Source organism: Rhinoderma darwinii, chromosome 3, assembly GCF_050947455.1.
Source record: "Rhinoderma darwinii isolate aRhiDar2 chromosome 3, aRhiDar2.hap1, whole genome shotgun sequence".
NCBI lineage: Eukaryota > Metazoa > Chordata > Amphibia > Anura > Rhinodermatidae > Rhinoderma > Rhinoderma darwinii.
In genome coordinates this window covers 245,382,112-245,403,887 of record NC_134689.1, presented here as the reverse complement: position 1 = coordinate 245,403,887, position 21,776 = coordinate 245,382,112, and the positions used below count along the sequence as shown (strand labels likewise).

At 45.0% G+C, this 21,776-nt stretch overlaps 1 protein-coding gene across 4 annotated transcripts in view; it reads right to left on the bottom strand.

Annotated features, from left to right (window-relative positions):
- The window catches only part of TMEM266 (transmembrane protein 266), a 176,655-nt gene that overhangs the window by 63,689 nt on the left and 91,190 nt on the right, over positions 1 to 21,776 (bottom strand). Inside the window, exon 1 of one of the 4 annotated variants that reach the window (XM_075857639.1) lies at positions 470 to 726. The exons of 1 other annotated variant lie outside the window; for it this stretch is intronic. The gene's annotated coding sequence lies outside the window, so the exon portion shown is untranslated. Of the gene's footprint in view, positions 1 to 469; positions 727 to 21,776 lie in introns of those variants that run through there. 2 more of the 4 variants (XM_075857642.1, XM_075857640.1) reach the window with 2 other exon arrangements.

The window sequence follows — 21,776 nt, the reverse complement described above, 5'->3', positions numbered from 1 at the left end:
AAACAAACATATGAAAGCCCTTAAATTAAAAGGTTCAGTCTGTATCTAAGTACCCCGACCAAGGCAAAGTGACTTGTTGGCACCTCCTCTGGCACCCAGCGCACATGTCCCAATACACCCCTGGTCTGACGTGTCATGAGATGGCATCAGTCTGGGTCTGTGAGCAGGGACAACCATTTAACACCAGAATATAGGAGCAGCAGAAGTGCGGAAAGCAATGTCCCTCGCCATGCGCCATATCTCCCATGAATGCTGATGGTTTCCCATTGGGATGAATAGACTGTAATGTGCATGCAGTATAGTACATTATAGTAATTGGAGGGGGTCCCAGGACACAGATCCCCACCTCAGAAATGGGTAAAGGTGCACATACTCTTAAAGACTACGTTATTCAAATGAGGGAAAAGAAGTCAGGAATTCAGCTCTCCCAGGCATCCACAGCCGCCATTATCATGATTCTCCTACCCACCTCTGTCTTGTTACACTTTATATGATCTCATCAGTCCCAAAGGCCACGTTCTCCCAAGCTGTATACAACACATGTACTTCAGCCACCACCACACGCCTCTTCTGTGCCCCACGCTCTGCCTCAACTAAAAACCCACAAATCTGTCACTGACAGGTCATTCTCCCCCATACAAAACGGACCGCTCCTCCTCCACTTTCTCTCCAAACGTCTCCTTGGAAACCACGACTCCTCCACAGGACCGCTACTGCGTCCGTACCATGTGCCTAAGTAATCTGACCAACCCGAGAGCGCGCTGAGATCACATGTCGTACGTATAATCTGGTGACATAACGCCGTCGGTTTAGTTCAATTCAGGTCATGCAGTTCTGTTCAGATGAACGGAGGTGGCCATTTTGGATGTGGGCTATTCTCCGTACAGATTAGTTGGAGTTTATCTGCACTGCACAATGCCTTCATTTCAATTGAGTTTTAGGCGGGAATGTTTCAAAACGAGGATTATCTGAAAACGAGAAGACCGGCCTTGTGTTCTGGTCTTCTGAGGGTGACGTTTATTAGTGGGGGAAATGGAAACGTGTATGGAGTGTACACGTGTCTACTGACCATTCGGCTTCTGGACTTTTTCTGCAGAGAATTTTTTACTGCAGCATTCTTTCACGCAGGGCTTTATCACACACCAGTATTTTGGTCATTATTTTGTTTTATTATTTGGAAGCCTATATTTACAAAGAGCCGTTACCAGCAGAGCAATTCCTCTAACACCAACTACCAATGATGAATGTATGAACAAATAAACTAAATAAATTTACATTTTATTATGCTTCTTGGAGCAAAAAAGAACTAACTACACTAGTTTGTTTAAAATGAGAAACTTCACCTCCATTTTAAATTGAATTGGCTGTGCACGTATGTATATGTCAATTGCAGTGCCGCTCCTGGCTGCAGCCCAGCGAGTCAGACACTCTGCATTAATGGTAAGTAATGGAGGTAAGTATTTGGATTAAAAAGTATGTATTAGAGCCCCCCCCCCCCCCCCCCGACATGATTCGCTGTGCTATACAGCGTCCTCAGGGGTTCCGGGGCTTAAAGAGGCTCTGTCACCAGATTTTGCAACCCCTATCTGCTATTGCAGCAGATCGGCGCTGCAATGTAGATTACAGTAACGTTTTTATTTTTAAAAAACGAGCATTTTTGGCCAAGTTATGACCATTTTTGTATTTATGCACATGAGGCTTGCAAAAGTACAACTGGGCGTGTTGAAAAGTAAAAGTACAACTGGGCGTGTATTATGTGCGTACATCGGGGCGTGTTTACTACTTTTACTAGCTGGGCGTTGTGTATAGAAGTATCATCCACTTCTCTTCAGAACGCCCAGCTTCTGGCAGTGCAGACACAGCCGTGTTCTCGAGAGATCACGCTGTGTCGTCACTCACAGGTCCTGCATCGTGTCAGACGAGCGAGGACACCGGCACCAGAGGCTACAGTTGATTCTGCAGCAACATCGGCGTTTGCAGGCAAGTCGATGTAGCTACTTACCTGCAAACGCTGATGCTGCTGCAGAATCAACTGTAGCCTCTGGTGCCGATGTGTCCTCGCTCGTCTGACACGATGCAGGACCTGTGAGTGACGTCACAGCGTGATCTCTCGAGAACACGCTGTGTCTGCACTGCCAGAAGCTGGGCGTTCTGAAGAGAAGTGGATGATACTTCTATACACAACGCCCAGCTAGTAAAAGTAGTAAAAACGCCCCGATGTACGCACATAATACACGCCCAGTTGTACTTTTACTTTTCAACACGCCCAGTTGTACTTTTGCAAGCCTCATTTGCATAAATACAAAAATGGTCATAACTTGGCCAAAAATGCTCGTTTTTTAAAAATAAAAACGTTACTGTAATCTACATTGCAGCGCCTATCTGCTGCAATAGCAGATAGGAATTCACTGTATAAATTGATATAAATATAATTGTGCTCCCACAATATGAAAAAATTAGAAGGTTCACTGAAGTGACAACTGAGTAAAATATACCTTTTAATAGTAACTCGTTTTAAAAACAGGGGTAACACACCACTGTGAAGTAAGCCCCACCGTGAAAATTAAAAAATTTATTAAACAAGAAACACTGAGTCATTATGATAAATATATCTCAGTGTTTGTAACAATGTTTTACTGGAACCAGCATTTATCCTGGGCACGTCAATAGTACACTCCCCAAAAAGCACCAGTGTCCGTAAACAAATACCGGATCTCCTAGCGCTGGGAGTAACACAATGCTACTGTCCCCTATGCAGACATTCCATGTACAATAAACGACCCTACGCGTTTCTGATACTCATCCTCAGGGGTCCGTATCTTGGTCACTCTGGCCTCATCACCAGCGATAATAATATTCAACAGCAGATATTCTGCTGTGCGTCACGGGAAGATGCTCGTATCGATGTCAACGGCATACTTCATTGCAGGCGCTGGGTTACTATAAGCACCAAAACTCCACCCCTCGTATTTGGCGGCGCTACATGAACTGACCAATCACAGCACCCTCTCGATTCGTGACACCTGCCCATGTGACCCCCCGCCGTCAGCTGACAGCCAGGGGTCATCATCGACCGCATCATGCCGAACGCGCAGGCGCAGTGGAAGCCAAGGATGTATCGCCCGGACTGCCAAGTTAGAGGAAGGTAAGAGCAAAACGATAATTTATTTTGTAAGTATGTCTTGCGGGACAGTTACCCACCGCAAGTGGACTACCTCACAAAGCAACTCTTTAGTTTATAAACACATATTAGGTGGACAAGATTACGGAGTCCCTCCCATTTGGAAATTCTGACAAAAGATCTCTTTATATGTTGGCTGGCCAATATGGCCATATCAAACATAGTGCACTATGCAAAATAAAACCACCCACCCAAAAAGGCAACCCAAGGTGAATATTGGCCACCTAAAGAGAAATGGTATTGCATATTAAATAAAACACGTATAATTAGTCTGCTCGTTTAAACCCGCTGGTTGTATGCATGCCAGTCTATGGATCCATTGGGCTTCTTTGCGTAGAATTAAATTGTCCCAGTCACCTCCTCTTTTTGGGGGTCTAATGAGTTCAATTGCTTGAAACTTTAAACATGCTGCATGGCCTTGGTGTTTAGCATGCACATGCTTAGATATTGGGGTGTCCCTAGCATGGATAATATCTCCAACATGCTCCCTTATCCGGCGCCGAAATTGTCGTGCCGTTTTGCCCACATAATTTAGGGGGCATGGGCAGGTAATAAGGTAAACCACCCCCGCTGTTTTGCAATTGACAAAATCCCGAATGTTGTACTTTTCCTGTGTTGCAACACTGGTAAAGCTATTCCCTTTGAGAATGAAATCACAAGCTTTACAGCTACCACATCTAAAAGTGCCTGGTATTTGTCTATCCAGCCACGTACCCCTAGGTATAATGGGGTCAAAACAACTGTGCATGACTCTGTCCCTAATGTTTTTCCCTCTCCGATACGTGACAGAAGGCCACTGTGTGATCTGATCTACCAAATCTGTATCAGAACTGAGAATACGCCAGTACCTTTTCAGGATTTGCATAATATCATCTTGTTTAGAATCATAGGTGCCTATGAGTCTCGTAACTTGTTCTTCTTTATGTTTTTTAGGAACCAGGAGACATTGCCTGTCTGCGTCCCTTGCTCCCTCATAGGCCTTTCTGATTACACTCTTGGGGAAACCTCTATCCTTCAATCTTGTTTTGAGTTCCTGAGCCTGACACTCAAAATCACCCATAGAGCTACAATTCCTACGTACTCTCATAAATTGGCCTTTTGGAATGCCACGTTTGAGGGGATAAGGATGACAACTGTTCCATTGCAAAAAGCTATTGGTTGCTGTTTCTTTTCGGTGTACTTTGGTACGAATTGTGCCTTCTTCTGTTTTTATAATTTTCAAATTCAGAAAAGACAATTGTCTTTTCTGGATTTGAAAATTATAAAAACAGAAGAAGGCACAATTCGTACCAAAGTACACCGAAAAGAAACAGCAACCAATAGCTTTTTGCAATGGAACAGTTGTCATCCTTATCCCCTCAAACGTGGCATTCCAAAAGGCCAATTTATGAGAGTACGTAGGAATTGTAGCTCTATGGGTGATTTTGAGTGTCAGGCTCAGGAACTCAAAACAAGATTGAAGGATAGAGGTTTCCCCAAGAGTGTAATCAGAAAGGCCTATGAGGGAGCAAGGGACGCAGACAGGCAATGTCTCCTGGTTCCTAAAAAAACGTAAAGAAGAACAAGTTACGAGACTCATAGGCACCTATGATTCTAAACAAGATGATATTATGCAAATCCTGAAAAGGTACTGGCGTATTCTCAGTTCTGATACAGATTTGGTAGATCAGATCACACAGTGGCCTTCTGTCACGTATCGGAGAGGGAAAAACATTAGGGACAGAGTCATGCACAGTTGTTTTGACCCCATTATACCTAGGGGTACGTGGCTGGATAGACAAATACCAGGCACTTTTAGATGTGGTAGCTGTAAAGCTTGTGATTTCATTCTCAAAGGGAATAGCTTTACCAGTGTTGCAACACAGGAAAAGTACAACATTCGGGATTTTGTCAATTGCAAAACAGCGGGGGTGGTTTACCTTATTACCTGCCCATGCCCCCTAAATTATGTGGGCAAAACGGCACGACAATTTCGGCGCCGGATAAGGGAGCATGTTGGAGATATTATCCATGCTAGGGACACCCCAATATCTAAGCATGTGCATGCTAAACACCAAGGCCATGCAGCATGTTTAAAGTTTCAAGCAATTGAACTCATTAGACCCCCAAAAAGAGGAGGTGACTGGGACAATTTAATTCTACGCAAAGAAGCCCAATGGATCCATAGACTGGCATGCATACAACCAGCGGGTTTAAACGAGCAGACTAATTATACGTGTTTTATTTAATATGCAATACCATTTCTCTTTAGGTGGCCAATATTCACCTTGGGTTGCCTTTTTGGGTGGGTGGTTTTATTTTGCATAGTGCACTATGTTTGATATGGCCATATTGGCCAGCCAACATATAAAGAGATCTTTTGTCAGAATTTCCAAATGGGAGGGACTCCGTAATCTTGTCCACCTAATATGTGTTTATAAACTAAAGAGTTGCTTTGTGAGGTAGTCCACTTGCGGTGGGTAACTGTCCCGCAAGACATACTTACAAAATAAATTATCGTTTTGCTCTTACCTTCCTCTAACTTGGCAGTCCGGGCGATACTTCCTTGGCTTCCACTGCGCCTGCGCGTTCGGCATGATGCGGTCGATGATGACCCCTGGCTGTCAGCTGACGGCGGGGGGTCACATGGGCAGGTGTCACGAATCGAGAGGGTGCTGTGATTGGTCAGTTCATGTAGCGCCGCCAAATACGAGGGGTGGAGTTTTGGTGCTTATAGTAACCCAGCGCCTGCAATGAAGTATGCCGTTGACATCGATACGAGCATCTTCCCGTGACGCACAGCAGAATATCTGCTGTTGAATATTATTATCGCTGGTGATGAGGCCAGAGTGACCAAGATACGGACCCCTGAGGATGAGTATCAGAAACGCGTAGGGTCGTTTATTGTACATGGAATGTCTGCATAGGGGACAGTAGCATTGTGTTACTCCCAGCGCTAGGAGATCCGGTATTTGTTTACGGACACTGGTGCTTTTTGGGGAGTGTACTATTGACGTGCCCAGGATAAATGCTGGTTCCAGTAAAACATTGTTACAAACACTGAGATATATTTATCATAATGACTCAGTGTTTCTTGTTTAATACATTTTTTAATTTTCACGGTGGGGCTTACTGCAATAGCAGATAGGGGTTGCAAAATCTGGTGACAGAGCCTCTTTAATGATGGATCGTAAATATCCAGATAGCATCTGCATACCGCCATTCTGGCAAAACCGCATGGTGTAAACGAGCACCTATTCACTGCACAAGTGTGTATAGGATCCAAAGGGACCCAGTGCTGATTTGGACATACAGGTAGAGTCACAGCGATGGGGCAGAGACAAGTACTAGCGCCCCCCCGCGCGCGTGGTCACATTATATCTCCCAATAGTCGTCATAAGGCCATTTGTGGGGACATACCGACCGAAGAGTCGGTGTCCAATGAAGGTGGCAGAGATACAAATACACATCTCTCCCATGTTGACATAAATGTCGCAATCTCTCAATACACAATAAAAAAACTCAGGGTAGTCAGTGTTACTTTGTCACACCGACTGAAAAAATAGAAAAAGTTTACAGCATCATATAGCGATTAATCAAACGGGAAGGTGTGCAATAAAGCACTGTACCCTCCAATAAAAATTGGTAAATACGTATAATGTATAATATAGTGGTCAGCCCAACCACGTTGCCTACGAATACGTCCATCCACATGTGTCATACATATCTAAAGTAGACAAAAGTCCTTCCATCAGATGAAAGCTGCAAAGTTAAAGCCCTCATTGAGTCCAGTAGGACTCAAAGTATTGAGGCGATATATCTATCTGGCCTCTTCCTGCAGTAATCTGCGGTCAAGATTGCCCGAACGTGGGCCCATCCTGATCAAAGACACAACCCAAAATTTCAGTACCCGGGTATCACCACCATGGAGAGAGCAGACATGTCTCGACAATGGCGTATCCTCCTTCCCGGTGATGGAAAAACAGTGTCTAGAGATTCTCCTCCTGAGCTCCTGAATAGTCTTTCCTATATACAGTTTCGGACATGGGCATTGGGCCGCATATATTAGACCACTGCTCTGACAGTTCATAAATTGTTTTATCTGATAGGTCTTACCATCAGAGGTGTTCAAAAAGTTTTTTGTGACGGGCATATAGGGGCAGAATGAGCATCTGCCACACGAATGTGAGCCCGTAATTGCTGTCTTAAGCCAGCATTTGGAAGTAGATGACGGTTGCGAGTAATGACTATGAACTAAATGTTCCCGTAGATTCTTCCCCCTCCTATATGTAACACTAGGGACTGGGGAAATCCGGTCATGTAGGTCAGGATCTGCTCTTAGAATAGGCCAGTGTTTCTCCAGGATCTTTCTGACCTGGGAGGAGCATGCATCGTAAGTCCCAATGCATCTAATGACCGAAGTGGGTACAGCGGAATTAGCATTTCTGATAGATCCACTTGCGTGGCGCTGAGTGGAGGCACAGGCTTCCCTCCCATTGGCCTCGGTGTCGTATCACCGATTGGCCAGTTAAGTTGTCAATCACGGCGTCATGGGGGCCCGGCTACGATAGCGCTATGTGATTGGTGGCAGTGATTCTCCGGCTGTTCCGTTGTGACAGCTTAAAACAACGTGTCTTTTTCGGCGCGATCTCATTAAGCCCCGTAACCCCTGAGGACGCTGTATAGCACAGCGAAACATGTCGGGGGGACTCTAATACATACTTTTTAATCCAAATACTTACCTACATTACTTACCATTAATGCAGAGTGTCTGACTCGCTGGGCTGCAGCCAGGAGCGGCACTGCAATTGACATATACATACGTGCACAGCCAATTCAATTTCAAATTGAGGTGATGTTTCTCATTTTAAACAAACTAGTGTAGTTAGTTCTTTTTTGCTCCAAGAAGCATAATAAAATTTAAATTTATTTAGTTTATTTGTTCATACATTCATCATTGGTAGTTGGTGTTAGAGGAATTGCTCTGCTGGTAACGGCTCTTTGTAAATATATGGTCATTAATTCCTACCAACTGCCGGGGTCTTCTTTTGTTCAGTATTTGGAAGCCAAAACCAAGAGTGGAACATACACAGAGAAAACAGAATTACACCATTTTCCGTATTTTAGACACACTCCTGGTTTTGACTTACAAATACTGATGCAAGATACTGCTGTGTGAAAGAAGCTTTAGGGTATGTTCACACGGCAGCGTCCAATACGCCTGAAATTACGGAGCTGTTTTCAGGCGAAAACAGTTCCTGAATTTCAGAAGTAATTGCTCGTACTCGCGTTTTTCTCGGCGTCAATGAAAAACAACTCCAATTACGTCTCAAGAAGTGACATGCACTTCTTTGACGCGGGCGTCTTTTTACACGCCGTCTTTTGACAGCGGCGCGTAAAAAAAAAGCCTGTGTGCACAGAACATCGTAACCCCATTGATTTCAATGGGCAGATGTTTGGAGCCGTATTTTCGGACGTAATTCGAGGCGTAAAAGGAGGCGTGAAGCATTCCTTCAGGAATTTTGAGGTACATTTTTCTGCCAACAAAAAAAACTGAACGGGCCTTTGGAAGTTATTGGAGACAACATAGATGTCTGTAAAAAAAAAATCATGTCTTCAGTGTACCGACTAATGAAGTGACTTAATAATAATCTTTATTTATATAGCGCCAACATATTCCGCAGCGCTTTACAATTCAGGGGGTACATTGTACAGACTATATCAGACATAACATAGTGACTAAACTAATTTACAATTAAAACAAGGGGAGTGAGGGGCGTGGCTTAGCGGCGTATGTAAGAAGACGCAGGAACCGGAGCTCCCGCTGCCGATATCCTGGAAATCATCCTGAGACTCCACTATACTAATGCGGACATACCTGTGGTGAAAGAGGAGACGGCGGTGATCCTGCAGGCATAATTCTGGATCTGACGGAGGCTGTTATGACCCGGTCCAGGAAATCTAAGGCGGCAGAGGACGGTGAGCTGGGGCTGCAAGATGGCGCCGACATGTGCTCGCATGCAGAGAGCAGGGATGTGAGAGGGGCGGCGGCATCCAGGCTGGAACGCTTTGCCAGGAAGGCCCCTATGAAACCTGAGGCAGATGGAGGGATGTCGGATGGAGGGAAGGAGCAGGCTGGCCGCACAGGCTCGAGATATGAGCCGCTGCGAGCACAGATGGAGTCAGAGGAGGAGGAGGAAAAGGAGGAGACGCTTCAAGCGGTTCAGGAGGAGGATTAGATGGCGGCACGCAGAGATTGGACAAGCCTGGCCCCACGCTGGCAGATGTTTTTTCGGCGGTAAGCCTGAGTAATACTACGCTGGCTAAGCTTACCTGCCAGGTGGGGGGAATTGAGGATTTGTCTATCATATGCCATGACTTACAGAAGGTGTCAGAGCGCACAACAGCGGTGGAGGGTCGAGTCAGCGACTTAGAGGATGGAATGCTGCCCATGAGAAGAGATGTAAATGCGGTGGCGGAGGATGTTAAGTATCTCTTATCCAAAGCTGATGATTTGGAGAATCGTTTAAGACGAAATAATGTGAGGATGGTGGGAATACCTGAAAAAGTGGAAGGGTCCAATCCGGATTCCTTTTTTGAAAAATGGCTTTTGGAGGTTTTTGGAAAAGAGTCGCTGACCCCATTATTTGCAGTGGAAAGAGCTCATAGAGTACCCACGCGTCCTGGTCCACCTGGGCGGCCACCGCGACCTGTTCTGGTAAAGCTGCTCCATTATAAAGATAGAGATATAATTCTTCGACAGGCCCGGGAAAGGCAAGATATTCGGGTGAACGGTGTGAAGGTGTCATTTTATCCGGATTTCTCTGCAGAAGTTCAGAAGCGGAGGATGCAATTTCTGGACATAAAAAGGCGGCTGAGGAACCATCGGGTTCAGTATTCCATGCTGTATCCTGCAAAGCTTCGGGTGGCGGCGTTGGGATCCGTGCAATTCTTTGAGAATCCGAAAGATGCACTAAGATGGCTGGACAGTCATGAAGATCGCTTACGGCAGGATCGAGAGGAAGCGGCGGCGTGATCAACAGGCGGATGGTTGAAGAGGGGACTCTGCTATGAAAGGAGGAAGATGAGTTCCATGAGGGCATAAGGCCTTGTTTTTATACATTTATATGTTGGCCTAAGGTTGGGCTGAAGTCCATATGTCATTGATGGTTGGAGGGGTGGAAAGTGCTGTCAGTTCAAGGGCAGAATGGGATATTGGAGTCATAAAAATACTAATTGTTTATTGCGGAGGAGGTAGCGGGAGGTTCTTGGTTCTGAAGGTTAAAACTGTAGGGAAACAGAATGTGTCTCTACGAAGTGAGTGGGAAGCTGTATGGTCAAAGTGGTGAAGTTTTCTTCGCCAGCCTGAGCCCTCTTAGGAGGGTATGTTTATGGAAAGTTGGGGGGGTTAGGGTGGGGGGAGGGGAAAGGTTTTGGAGGGAAAGGGAGTTTGAAACACAGTACGCTCTTATGACCACTGGAGGTAATGGGAATAGCCACTGTCAAAAGCAAGAAATGTCCAGATGGGGGGTAGGGTAAATTTGTTGTCCTGGAATGTGAGAGGTATGGGGGAGATAGCTAAAAGGCGAGCTATATTTGATTACCTGAAAGGGCAGTCCGCTGGAGTGATGGGCTTCCAGGAAACCCATCTTACTGCTGATACGGTGCAACAGGTGCATAGGGTGTGGATATGGCACAGCTTCCATTCCTTTCATTCTACATACTCGAGGGGGGTTAGCCTCCTAATTCATAGAGATGTGCCGTTTAGCTGTTTGGATTCCTTTAAGGATAGGGAAGGTAGATATGTCGGGGTGCATTGTAAATTGTTTAACTGGGAATGTATAATTGTGGTGATGTATGTGCCTCCCCCGTACTCTGTGGTCCCAATACGAGAGGTGTTGGAGAAACTGGCTGGATGGCCTATGATACCGACCATATTGATGGGAGACTTTAACAACATAATGGATAAATGGTGGGATAAATTTCCAAATGGGGGGGGGGGGGAGAGATGTTTGTCTGACGAGGTTTGGTAAATACATGATGGAAGTTGGGCTCACGGATATCTGGCGGGCAAAGTGGCCTTCTACTACGCAATACTCGTGTGTATCATCTACATATGGATCACTGTCCCGAATAGACCTAATGTTTAATAATGGAATGTGTGGAAGGGGTGGAATATTTACCGCGATCGCTGTCTGATCACTCTCCAATGTTGTTGAAGCTCCGAACAGGTTTACAGACGGGGGGGTTGAGAATGCACTGGAGGCTCAACCCGTTTTGGATACGCTTGGTGGGAGAGGAGACCATAACTATGAGCCTGAGAGAATACTTCGAATTTAATAAGGGTACGATCCCTACAGATATTCTATGGGATGCTATGAAAGCGAATATAAGAGGGGTGTATATAAGGGAGATCACGCACATAAAAACTAAGACAAGGCAGGTGGGTCAACATTTGACAGACCAGGTGACAATAACAGAGCTAAGTCACATTACCAATAACACTGCGGAAACCTTAGCCCAATGGAAGGCTGCTCAAAAATTGCTTAAAGGAACAGTGTCATCACAAATTATTTTTTTATATGTTAAAGATGTTAGTGCTTTATTAAAAACGTTTATATTCATTTGTGTGTTTGTGTTTTACTTTTTCTTATTTTTACACTTTTTCTTCCCTATGGGGGCTGCCATTTTTTGTTCCATTTCTGTGTGTGTCGATTAACGACACATACAGACATGGAATACGGCAGCCACAGTCCCATAGGGACTGCGAACGGCTCCCGTCCCATTGACTGCAGTGTACGGCGTCTGTGTGGGAACTGCGCATGCGCCGCTCCCACACAGTCCTATTCGAAATTGGCGCCGTCCGGCGCCATTTTCCTGTGGACCGGAAGTCGCGGCCGGACAGTAATATTACTACTTCCGGTCGCGGCTTCCGGATTTGTGCACTTGCAGCAGCGGCAGCAAACGGAGCGGACGGGCCGGAGGGAGCCGCGGCGGCAGGAGCAGGTAAGAGATTTCAATGTATGTTCGTGTTTGTGTGTGTTTACTACTGTATGTAAACCTACTACACTGTGGGTTAGCTCAAAAAATGGCGACACACAGTGTAGGAGGTTACATAGTTCAAACCCCTCGTTTATCCCGGCACTAGCCAGGATAAAGGAGGGGGGGATGCTGAGAGCTCACTAGAGCGAGGGCTTTTAACCCAATGTTGCAATGCTGCAATTTTGGGAACAGCTCCATCTAGTGACCAAAAATGGGTAGTATTATAAATTAGAAATAATTTATAATATTTCCTGGACTCGTGCAAAAAAATAAAAAAAATTTGAACAATGTTTAATCACCCACACACTAAATGTTTAATTTTTAAAAAAAAAACATGTTTTTCTGGCAACACATTCCCTTTAAGGAACACCAGCTGGAGCAGGCAGCTAATAAAAGATTGTTTTTGCAACAAAAATATTATGAGGAGGGTGAAATGACGGGCAGATTATTAGCAAATATCGCACGGCCGGAGCGGGAGAGTGCGTTCATCCATCAGCTACAGACAGCAAATGGGACTATGGTGGGGGAAACAGGGGATATATTAGGTGTGCTGACATCATTTTATAAGGAACTATATCGCACTAAGGTGGACGATCCGGAGGATCTTCTGTCAGAATATCTGGCAGAAATGACATGGGTTACCTTGGGGGAAGAAGAGAGGGAGGGGTTGGAGGAGTCAATTACTTTAGAGGAAATACAGGAAGCGGTGAGTTCTATGGCAAATGAAAAGGCTCCAGGGATAGATGGTATACCCACTGAATTGTATAAAACATATGGAGATACGGTTCTGCCAGAGTTACTGGAGGTGTTCCAGGATAGTTTCGCCAGAGGGCGCTTACCGGAGACAATGTATGAAGCTGCTATAGTTGTAATTCCTAAAGAAGGGAAAGATCGGAAGCAACCTGACTCTTACAGACCGATATCTCTGTTAACCGCGGACGTAAAAATTTTAGCCAAAATACTAGCTAATAGGTTGTCGCGAGTAGTGACTAAAATAGTAGGGACGGATGAATCGGGATTTATGCCATCACGTTCTACAGCAGTTAACTTACGTAGACTTTTCTTAAATTTGCAGACAGATGCTCCGGAGGCGCGGTGTAGAGCAGTGTTGTCTTTGGACGCCGCCAAGGCGTTTGATAGTGTGGAATGGGGCTACTTGTGGGCTGTATTGGAGCGGATTGGCTTTGGACGGAACTTTATAAAATGGGTACAACTATTATATAGGGAACCGGTAGCTAGGGTCAGAGCAAATGGAAGAATGTCGGACTCTTTTAGGCTGGAGAGGGGGACGTGACAGGGATGCCCACTTTCTCCATTGCTGTTTGCACTAGCGATTGAACCCCTAGCAAATATGGTAAGACAACATCCGGGGATAGAAGGGTTTCGTTGTGGGGAGCTGGAGGAGCGTATAGCACTATATGCGGACGATATACTGTTGTTCCTGGGGGAGATAGATCATTCATTGCCAGTGATAATGACGATATTGGAGAGGTTTGGCAGATTCTCAGGGTTAAAAATTAATTGGAGCAAGTCGGTGTTGTTACCACTCCAGCCAGTAGATACGCCATTGATGGTTGGAGGAATTGAAGTTCTGTGTGTACGGAAGTTTAAATATCTGGGAATTACGGTATCAGCAAGGGTGCAGGACTTTGTCGAGTTGAACGTGATACCATTAATGAATAAGTTAACAGATAGGACCAAAGTATGGCTTGGGTTACCGCTGTCAGCACTGGGACGAGCAAATCTCATCAAAATGATTCTGATGCCCCAGGTTCTCTATATTGTGCACAATGCCCCAGTGTGGTTGCCTAAATATTGGTTTAGGAGAATACATAATTTGTTTAGGGACTTGGTGTGGAAAAGGGGGATCCCCAGGATTAAAATGGAAAAGCTACAGTTACCAGCTGAACAGGGGGGGTTAGCTATTCCAAATGCGTGGATATATTATTTAGCAGCTCAAATACAACACTTTAAAGGATGGAAGAATAGGGAGGAGTGGAACTCTAGTGGGAAATTGGTGTACTATATGGGCCAGAGAACGGATTTATTAGAGGCCATGGAGTCGCATAAATTACGGAGGGAGGCGAGAGGGAAACCGACTCTACTATTACTACATAAAGTTTGGTGGGAAAGTAAGAAGATATTGGGGATTACAGGATGCTCCAACTATATGCCCTTATGGGGTAATCCATATCTATGGGAATTTAATATTTTGGAAGGATTTCAGGATTGGGAACAAGCAGGGATCAGATATGTGCACCAGTTATACGAGAGAGGTACTTTCAAGCTTTTTGCACAATTACAGGAAGAGTATGGACTCTCACATTGGCGGTTTTACCAATATCTTCAGCTAAGGCATGCGACGCAGGCACAAGAGAAGCTGGTGGACTTGAGTTGCTCCGCTATGGGAGGGATAAAAAGGGTGCTGGGGGCACAGGACACTAAGGGGATTATTTCAGTGCTATATAGTATGCTACTCGCCAAATTCCTGGGAGATCCGCTGGTGGAGATTAGACGTAAATGGGAAGAGGATGTAGGGACTATAGCGGATGAAGAATGGGAGGAAATACTTGGATCGCCCAAAATAATCTCTATTAGTGTAGCGCACAGAAGGTCACAACTCTTTCTGCTGCATAGGGTGTATAGGACACCTAAGGTGTTATGGCAAATGCGAATTAGAACAACAAAAGAGTGTCCCAGATGTATGTTTGATGGGGCGGACATAAAACATATGTTTTGGAGCTGTCCGATGCTAAATGTATATTGGAAAGCAGTTCAAGGAATGGTATCTAGAGTATATGGTAGAGATTTCCCACTGGAACCTAAGATCTTTTTATTGGGTTGTATGGGGGAGGAAGGAGGGGATGGAGTGGAATTACTGGCTATCAAAAAGGTTATGTATCACGCTAGGAAATTAATTGCAAAATATTGGCTGCAGGCGGATCCCCCGGAGGTGTCTGAGCTGGTTGGATATGTTAACCACACGGTATCACTGGAACACCGAATATATCTGAAAAGAGGGGCAATCCATAAGTATGAGAAGCAATGGAGTATAAATGGGTGAACACCTATAGTAATGTGACACATTAGATGAGATTTGAAGGTGGGCTGACGCATTTATATATTCAAAGTATGGCGGGATCACTGTTTGGAATACAGGAAGGATGGAGGAAGTGGAGGGGTTTGGCAAATCAGGGAACAGAGGAGGTACTGCAAGGAGGGGGGGAGTTTGGTTGTTAGGGTTAGGGAGGCGGAGGTATATGAAGGTACAACTAAAAATGATGAAATGCAAAGTGTAATGTAATTGCAGGAACTTTGTACTAAACACACGATGTTATGCTGTTACTTTGTTTTTCTCCTGTTGAGTGCTTTCTTTGTACTTTATCAGAAATGCAAAAGATGTATAATACCTGTTGTATTCTCAATAAAAACTTGTCTGATTTAAAAAAACAAAACAAGGGGAGTGAGGACCCTGCTCACAAGAGCTTTCAATCTATGAGGAAATAAGGGAGACACAAAATATAAAAAAGTGCTTGTACAGTACATTGGTCCAGCCATCTTTTATACACATAAGATAGTACAAGTAAAGCTGCATGAGCCGGTCACCGGTCAATATCTGTGTATGACAGATATGAGGTGCATTAGGTTGCAAGGAGTGTGGGGGATACTGCTGAATGAAGGGGTCTCATGACTAATGTAAAAGGGGGGCCAGGGAAAGGAGTTAGATTAGGGAACGTTCTAGTCCTGTCTAAAAATACGTGTTTTCATGGCACGCTTAAAACTGTGGATGTTGGGAATTAATCTGATTGTCTGGCGTAGCGCATTCCAGAGAACTGGTGCAGCACAAGAAAAGTCTTGGACACAGGATTAGGAGGTTTGGATTATGGTGGATGTTAATTTAAGGTCGCTGGCAGAACGTAGAGCATGGGTAGGGTGGTAGACAGAGATGAGGGATGAGATGTAACGTGATGCAGAACTGTGGAGAGCTTTGTGGGTGAGAGTAATTGAATTTAATTCTAAAGTGAATGGGCAACCAGTGCAGTGAGTGGCGCAGGGTAGAGGTTGAGGGGAAGACCGACTATTAATGAGTTACAGTAGTCAAGACGAGAGTGAATCAGAGCAACATTGAGAGTTTTGGCTATTTCCCCAGTAAGAAAAGGGCGGATTCTGGAGATGTTTTTGAGGTGAAAGTGACAGGAGCGTGTAAGTGATTGAATGTGTGAAGTAAATGAAAGATCTGAGTCAAAAATAACCCCAAGACAGTGGGCGTGCTGCCTAGGAGTTATGGTAGTGCCACACACTGAGATGGAGACATCAGGTTTAGGGAGGTTAGTAGATGGTGGGAACACAAGGAGCTCAGTTTTAGAAAGATTCAGTTTCAGATAGAGAGAGGACATGATGTTAGAGACAGCGGACAGACAATCACTGGTGTTTTGTATTAGAGCAGGGATGATGTCCTGAAAAGAAGAGGGATATAATTGGGTGTCATCAGCGTAGAGATGGTGCTGGAAGCCAAATCTGCTGATGGTTTGTCCAATAGAGGCTGTGAAGAGAGAAAAAAGGAGCGGACCTAGGACTGATCCCTGAGGAACCCCGATAGCAAGGGTAAGAGGAGAAGTAGAACCAGCAAATTACACAATGAATAAGCGGTAAGAGAGATAGGAGGAAAACCAAGAGAGAGCCGTGTCTTTAAGGCCAATAGAGTGTAGCATGTTAAGTAGGAGTTGGTGGTCTACAGTGTCAAAGGCTGCAGAGAGATCCAGAAGAATCAGTAGAGAGTATTTGCCGTTAGATTTAGCCGCCAAGAGAGGCTTTTTGAGGCTTTAGTAAGAGCAGTTTCTGTGGAGTGCAGAGTGCGGAAACCAGATTGTAAGAGGTCAAGAAGCAGTGAGATAGCGGATAGGGCGAGTAGACCAAGCGTTCCAGGAGTTTGGCGATGAAAGGGAGATTAGAGACAGGTGGGTAGTTAGCAGTGCTGGATGGTTCACGAGTTGTTTTTTCCAGTAATGGGTTTATAATGGCATGTTTAAAGGAGGAGGCAATGATTCTAGAAGAAAGAGAGGTTAAAAATTTTAGTCAGATGACCAGTGGAAGCCAGGGAGAGGTACTGGAGGAGGTGGGAGGGGATAGGGTCACTAGGGCAGGTAGTAGAACGAGAAGAAGAAAGGAGCCTAGAGACTACTTCTTTTATTGGGTCAAATGCTGAAAGTGTAGAAAAAGGAGTGCGGGAGAGAAGTGGATCGATCGTACAAGGGGACTGGGAGATAATATCATGCCAGATCTTGTCAATTTGAACTTTAAAATAAGTGGCCAGCACTGAGATCTGTGATTGGCGTCTTTAGGACTAAGGAGGGAATGAAATGTGTCAAAGAGGCGTTTTGGATTATTAGGTAGTGTGGAGATGAGAGCGGTGAAATAGACTTGTTTGGCTCGGTGAAGGGCAGAGTTGTAAGTTCTCAGCATAAATTTGTAATGGAGGAAGTCTGCTGACAAATGCGATTTTCTTCACATATGTTCGGCACATCCCGAGCACCGCTGGTTCGGAGTGTTGGGGGGGGGGCGTTTTTCAGAGTGTTATTGTAATATTTGGCGGCCAGATTGGAATAGAAGAGGGAAGAGATAGGGGACAATGTGGACTGTAGACTGTCTATGAGTTTCTGAGTGTTAATGGCATGTAGATTTCTGTATGTCTAAAGGGTAGGAATGTCCTGAGGAGGGAGAGATTTTTTGATAATAAAGTAGAGAAGGTTGTGGTGAGATAGGAGAGTTAATAAAGTCAGATACTGAGCAGAGACGGAAGAAGACCAGGTCAAGTGAATGTGTAGAAGAGTTAGTAAGTTGTGACAGACCTAGGGAGGAGGTTAGAGATAGAAACTGGGAGCCAGATGAGGAGATTGGGTTATCAATGGGGATGTTAAAGTTACCCATGATGAGAGTTGGTGTTCCAGAGGATAGGAGTTGTGAAAACCAGGCAGCAAAGTGATCAAGAAATTGACGCGGTGAGCCCGGGAGGCGGTAGACAACTGCCACTCGGAAGGAGAATGGGCGAAAGAGTTTGAGGGTGTGGACTTCAAAAGAGGGAAAGGTGAGTGAGGGGACAGGGGAATGACCTTGAACAAGCAGTGTGGGGGTAGAAGTATACCTACTCCTCCACCCAGCCTGTTCTCAGGTCTAGGGGCATGAGAGAAATGGAGATCACCATAAAATAGAGCAGCAGGGGAAGCAGTGTCAGACAGGTGTAGCCATGTTCGTGAGAGAGCCAGGAGGTTGAGAGAGTTATAAAGGAATAAGTCATGAATAAAGGTGAGTTGGTTGCACACGGACCGAGAATTCCAGAGAGCACAGTTAAAAGAGACAGAAGAAGACATACAAGGAATGGTAAGAAGATTTGCAGGGTTTCCATGTGTGGCAGGGGAGGCGTTGAGCTTAGCAGAAGAAAAGGGAGGACCAGGGTTGGGAGAGATATCCCCTGCAGGTAATAGCAGGAGAATGTAGAGAGTCCGCAAATGGTTCAGTGATTTATAAGTGTTGAGCAGTGGGATGAGATGGTTTAAAGTGATTCAGGAAAGTGAACAGTGACTTAAAGGTTGTACTGTGCATGTATACTAATCGGCGCATGCACGGTGTAATCTTTATGCTCATCGTTCTAATCGACACTACTGCACATGCGCTGATTAGGACGTAGAGACGTGTGCGCGTTCGCTACACTATGAGGCCAGGCGTGAACTCGCCTAGTACGCTGCCTGGACCCTGTCAATCAAAGGAAGCAGGGAGGGAGGGGGGCTGAACTGGGGGATGACGAGAGAGCATTTTGGAGCAACGATGATGCCCTCGTTGCTCCAAAATGCTAATTTGCATAAATGTAATAAAAGCTTTTTCTATTCAAAGGAGGCACTCTGTGGAAAAGCATGATACTCGTCAGAATCGAGTTAGCCTAATCTATAACAGCCTGTTGGTAGTTCAATATGGACATCTGTAGACAGACTCCCATTAGGGTATGTTCACACGAAAACAGCTCCTGAATTTCAGACGTTTTTGCAAGTACTCGCGTTTTTCGCGGAGTCTTTTAAGGACATAATTGGGGCTGTTTTTCATTGCAGTCAATGAAAAACAGCTCCAAAAACGTCCCAAGAAGTGACATGCACTTCTTTGACGCGGGCGTATTTTTATGCGCCGTCTTTTGACAGTGACGCGTAAAATTACAACTCGTCTGAACAGAACATCGTAAAACCCAATGCAAGCAATGGGCAGATGTTTGCAGACGTAATGGAGCCGTCTTTTCAGGCGTAAAACGCCCGAATTACGCCTGAAAATAGGTCGTGTGAACATACCCTTAAGAACCAGGCAATTTTTTTTAAATGTGACTTGTAACTTTGGAATGCTTGAGTTTTTCAAGCGAGTCTAAGGCTGGGTTCACACGACCTATTTTCAGACGTAAACGAGGCGTATTATGCGTAATATGCCTCGTTTTACGTCTGAAAATAGGGCTACAATACGTCGGCAAACATCTGCCCATTCATTTGAATGGGTTTGCCGACGTACTGTGCAGACGACCTGTCATTTTTATTTTTTTTAACCCAATTATTATACCACCTGACTATGCCCCTGATGTACTCTGCCCAGCTTACATATGCCCGCACATTATAAACGGAAACACCAGCAATACTTTTGAGTATTGCTGGTGTTTCCGTTTATAATGTAAATCCACGCTCCAAAATCCAAATGGCGATTCCCTCCCCTCTGTACCCTACAGCGTGCCCAAACAGCTGTTTACTTCCACATATATGGCATCGCTATACCCGGGAGAACCCTTTTGACAATTTTTGGGATGTGTCTTCAGTGGCACAAGGAGGGCACGACATATTTGCCACTGAAATAACATCTAGGGAAAAATGTAAATTTTTACTTTGCACCATCCGCAGCGCAATCATTTATGGAAAAGACCTGTGGGTTGAAAATTTTCACTACACCCCTTAATAGATGCCGTGAGGGGTGCAGTTTCCAAAATGGGGTCACTTCTCAGGGGTTTCTTTTATTATTTCACATCAGAGCCTCTGCAATTGTGAACCAATACTTTGTAGATCACCAAATTAGGCCTAAATTTTACATGGTACTCTTTCACTCCTGAGCCCTGTCAAATGTCCAGGCAAAAGATTAGGGCCACATGTAGGGTGTTTCTAAAACCTGGAAACACAGCATAATAATTGGAGAGCTGTCTTGTTACGGTGGCACACGCTGGGCACCACATATTGGCATATCGATGGAAAAAATCCCATTTTCACTCTGCAACATCGAGTGCACGCTAATTTCTGCGAAACACCTGCTGGGTTAACATGCTCACATGTGGTCAGTTCTGGGGGGTTTCCATTGTTTTACTTCCACAGGGGCTTTGCAAATGCGCCATAGCAACCAGAAACCAATCCAGCAAAATCTGCACTCCTAAAGCCAAATAACACTCCTTCCCTTCTGAGCCCCGCCGTGTGCCAAAATGCTCACTATACCCCTAGATAATTTACTTGAGGTGTGTAGTTACCCAAATGGGGTCACTTTTGGGGGGATTTCCACTGTTTTGGCACTGCAAGAGCCCTTCAAACCTGACATGGTGCCTAAAATATATTCTAATAAAAAGAAGGCCCCAAAATCCTCTAGGTGATCCTTTGCTTCTGAGGCCAATGCTTCAGTCCATTACCACACTAGGGCCACATGTGGGATATTTCCTAAATCTGCAGGACCTGGGCAATAAATATGAAGTTGGATTTCTCTAGTAAAACGTTCTGTGTTACAGAAAAATGGATTAAAAATTAATTTCTGCAAAAAAAAAATGAAATTTGTAAATTTCACCTCTACTTTGCTTTAATTTCTGTGAAACGTCTAAGGGGTTAAGAAACTCTCTAAATGCCGTTTTGAATACTTTGAGGTGTGAAGTTTTTTAAATGGGATGACTCATTGGGAATTTCTAATATACTAGGCCCTAAAAGCCGCTTCACAACTGAACTGATCTGTAAAGGATCTGCCAGGCACAACTTCTGTGTATACGCCCATAGGTAATCAGTCTGCACCTGAGTCTATGTCTCTGAGACTGACTCCATCTTCCACCACTCAGGATGGCAGGCTTAGGAGCGGGAGAGCCTATCGCAGCCTGGCCAGACGGAGCTAGCTCCCGCCCTCTGTTTATTTATACCTGCCTTTCCTGTTCCTCCTTTGCTTGTGATTTTTCTCGTGTGGTTTCCTGGCCCAGCTACAGCTTCTAACTATTTGATCCTGCTCCATACTGACCCTGGCTTACTGACTACTCTCCTGCTCTGCATTTGGTACCTTGTACACTCCTGGTTTGACTCGGCTCGTTCACCACTCTTGTTGCTCACGGTGTTGCCGTGGGCAACTGCCCCATTTCCCTTAGCTTTGTGTACCCTTGTCTGTTTGTCTCATGCACTTACTGAGCGTAGGGACCGCCGCCCAGTTGTACCCCGTCGCCTAGGGCGGGTCGTTGCAAGTAGGCAGGGACAGAGTGGCGGGTAGATTAGGGCTCACTTGTCTGTTTCCCTACCCCCATCATTACATGGTCCCTTAAAAA